At 34.9% G+C, this 4,035-nt stretch overlaps 1 non-coding gene across 1 annotated transcript; it reads right to left on the minus strand.

Moving 5' to 3' along the window:
• Positions 1 to 1,005: 1,005 nt before the first annotated feature.
• LOC126002305 (U6 spliceosomal RNA) lies at positions 1,006 to 1,112 on the minus strand. Its single transcript, XR_007493053.1, has one exon. It is a non-coding gene; the product is annotated as a U6 spliceosomal RNA (small nuclear RNA).
• Between the last annotated feature and the right edge of the window lie 2,923 nt (positions 1,113 to 4,035).

Consider the following 4,035-nt stretch of genomic DNA (forward strand, 5'->3'; position numbering starts at 1 on the left):
AAACTCACATAAGTTAAAAGAATTATTTTGAAAAAATATGTCATAATTGTTCAGGAAGGATGTGGAGAAGGGGAAAGTCTAGAGTATAGAAGTAATATATATTAGGGCCAGAGTGATAGCACAGTGTTAGGGGATTTACCTAGCATGTGTATGACCCGGGATGGACCTGGGTTTGATCCTGGCATTTTATATGGCCTTTTGAGCTTGCCAGGAGTGATTTCTGAGCACAAAGTTAGGAGTAACCCCTTGAGTGCTGCTGGGTATGTCCCCAAAACAAAAAAAAGTAATATATATTAGTGTGGCCACTATGAAAACAATAAGAAGAAATTACAATGGATCTACCATCTTATCTAGTACTTTATATCTTGAATTTACTTTTCTTTTGATTTTTCAGCCACACCTTCCTTCTTCTAAATGGATATTTAAAACACCTAAACAGACTCCTAGTTTTTCTCTTTTTTGTTTGCCTTCCCTTCACACCCCCCCATGCCAATGGTACCAAGACCAGACAGTCATATGTTCATTTGTTGGAAATAAAAAAATGATCAAACTTGAATACAAATTCAAAGTCAACAACAACAGAATCTATACCCAATCTACAACAAGATGTACAAGTGAGGAACAGTTTCACTAGCATTATGGGGGTTAATGGAGGGAGATGTGGGATGCATGCTGGGAACAGGGATGGAGGGAGGACAACACTGGTAGTGGGAATGCCCCTGATTCATTGCCTTAAATATTACTGTGAAAGATTTGTAATTCACTTTTACCACAATAAAAATTAAAAAAAATTAAAAAATGTATGGGTTCTTATCCCTAGTAGGTAAGAACTTGTTTCTGTACATATAATTTCCCCTTTTTTAGTATGCCTTTGAGAAAAGGAATGGTGCCATGTTGTATTGCTGGTGCATTTTGGGGTAAGAATGTCAGGATACAAAATTTCTGTGCCGTTTTTGATCTGAGCTTTTATCCTAGGCAAGACTTTTTTTTGTAGGTTTTTGTACCCAAAATATGGAACACTTCACGAATTTGTGTGTCATTCTTGCACAGGGGTCACACTAATCTCTGTATCATTCCAATTTTAGTATATGTGCTGCTGCCGAAGCGAGCACTTTTATCAAACTTTTACTGGTATCCCAATATGTGTACACTATAATCAATTTTAAAAATTATAAGTAGAGCAATGTGGTTCAACCCCACATACCTTAAGGGTTAGTGATACATTTTGACTTAATTCCTTTTATTACTACTCTCTTTTCTCTGTCATCTTGATGTTATTTCCTTAATCTTCAGTACTCCTTTCTTAGGTTTTGATCGAAGTCTTCTCCTCCTTATTGAATCTAAGAAAAGGTCCTTAAAAGGGCCGGAGAGATAGAATGGAGTTAGGGCATTTGCCATGCATGCAGAAGGATGATGGTTCAAATCCAAGCATCCCATATGGTTCCCTGAGTCTGCCAGGAGCAATTTCTGAGTGTAGAGACAGGAGTAACCCTTAAGCACTGCCAGGTGTGACCCAAAAACCAAAACAAAAAAGCCAGTATCAACATAAAAATGAAGCCAGGCCTCTTTGTAAGTATAGACCACAGAATAGTCATTCTACTCTGGTTGGCTTCCCTTGATCTCTGGGGTTACATTTGTGGAAAATTCTTAGATTCCTTACCTCCAACTCCCAAATCACAGTTCATGATTAGCATCTTCCTTTAGATGGGAAGGAAGAAGAGTTTGTGATCTGGAGAACTTCCTCCGATCTGAATGTAGATTTTTGCATACAGTTTCAGTCATATCTGAATTCTGTTAAATATCTCCATAGCAGAGACAAAGGTATCTGCTGAATCCTCATGGAGTTTATTTCCTCACATTTCACCCTTAAGATCTGCTCTGATTCTGACAGCTTCTGTGCCAAATTTGCTTCCTTTATGTTCCTAGGCTCCTCAGTGCACTTTCCTCAAGATTTATTTTGTGTCTATGATATCCTAACTCAACTCTTCAACACTCACTTAATGGAACCTATTAAACTCTCTTTATCTCTGGGATTTATGTCACTATAGCTTCTTCTTGAAGGTTTTCTAATAGGCATTAAAAATTTCATAAAATCTCTTAAACACAAGTTTTACTCTGTAAAAATAAATATTTAAAATATTTTATATTTATATTTCTGCTGATTATTACTATAGATAACACAACAATAAAATTACTATATAAATATGTTATGTAAGAATACAGTATGATTTTTATTTTTAATCCCTAAATAGCATCTGTTAGGTGAGAGAATTAGCTTATTCCTAATAAACCTTTCATTTGATATATTTATTATTTTTTTAAAAAATTTAGAAAATTTTTAAATCCTTAGTAAAAAATATTTATAAAGTATTTTCATTTCCTCATCTTTAAAAATAAACTCAGTATAAATAACCTCACTTTGAGTTTCTTTGTTTCACTTTATCTTTAACTATTTGTCAAGTATCCTATTCTTTTGAAATTAAATCTACAGCATTTACATGCCATCTTGCAACCATATGTCTTTTTCCCATGTTAAGTAGTTGCATAAATATTGAAAACCAATAACTGATTTCAAAAACATTTACTCTAGACAAAAGGGTATATTTGGAATTACAGAGAAAAAGCAGAGGTTATCTTTTCAACTTAAAAGAAAATACTTCAAGGATCAGGATCAAATAGATTCTCTTTTCAGGTTCCATTCATTACTCAAACTTATGACTCAGACAATGATAAAAGGGAGGAACACAAATAAAGAATCCCGTATTATCTGTGAGATTGGTAACACGATAGAAGGAAAATAATATAGAAATATGGCCAGTTCAAGGGCAACCCAGGCTTACCTTCAAGGGATTGTTAAAAAAGAAATGAAGGCAGAAAGATAAAGATTTAACAAAGGTAGAGCATGCCTTTGTGTGGCTAAACCCTGGCCTAACCACGGAATAAAAAAAATATAAACTATGTCTACTTCCTCCTTTTTTTTTACCTTTGTCAGATATTGGTCATATAAATAAATGCATAGATAAAAACTTTTAGAATAAATGAATACAAAAAAAGAGAAGGAAGAAGATGAGCCGAAGATGAGTTTGAGGTAAAAATAAGTTACTAGATATTCAAAGTATCTAGAAACAAAAAAGATTAAAAGAAGGGGATAATATTTTCCCCCATGTATAAGTCACCTACTTGAGGGTGACTATGTAGAAGTCCAATTGACAGTGCCTCCATGATTTTAGAGACAGGAGATCTATATTTTTTTTTCCTCAACCCTATACTCTGTCTGACTTGAGCAGGGTATTGAGCATTGTAAAATAATTCTGAATTTGTGTTTGTTGTAGATTGAGTGTAATGTTAAATACTGGGTTTTTGTTCTGTTTTGGTGTGTGTGCACACGTGTGTATGTGTTGTGTGCGCAGGTGTATGTGTATGCAGGTGTGGATGTATGTGCTTGTGGGCACACTTCCCCTTTAACTGACAAGCCCTGTTGAGTGGTCTTGGACCATTGCTTTTCTCCTTTTGTGAGTCAAAACATAGTGCTGCTGTGTGTATTTTAGACACATGGACATTCTGCATGTAAGTAGAAATGAGCAGTTGACTGTGAAATTAAAGAGACCGCTGAAGGAAGTGGGGAGTAAATTTTGGGAGCTGGGATAAGAATTCTAGATCGGTTGGGGCAGAACTGTCGGAAGCTCCAACTATATCTGAATACCAACCACAGAGATAATAGAAGAGAAGTCTCTTAGGTTGCAGCCAAACTGGAGATGAGATTAAATTGTGATTTATGCCAGCAAGGCCATCAATAATTAATATTAGAAGGTATCTCAGGACAGATTAATCATAAATTATTTAAATGTACAGCACTGAGTTACAAGGATCCAGAGTCCACCCTATGGATTCATATACATTTTATTTCCTCACTTCTTTGAGGATAAAGTAAGTGAATATCATATGCCCAGAAACTTTATTAAGAAAGTAAATATTGTAGAGTAACACATTTAGTTGATAACTAGAACATTTTACTTGCCTTAAATCACTTTATAT

The sequence above is a fragment of the Suncus etruscus genome, chromosome 2 (genome assembly GCF_024139225.1).
Source record: "Suncus etruscus isolate mSunEtr1 chromosome 2, mSunEtr1.pri.cur, whole genome shotgun sequence".
In the NCBI taxonomy this organism is placed as follows: domain Eukaryota; kingdom Metazoa; phylum Chordata; class Mammalia; order Eulipotyphla; family Soricidae; genus Suncus; species Suncus etruscus.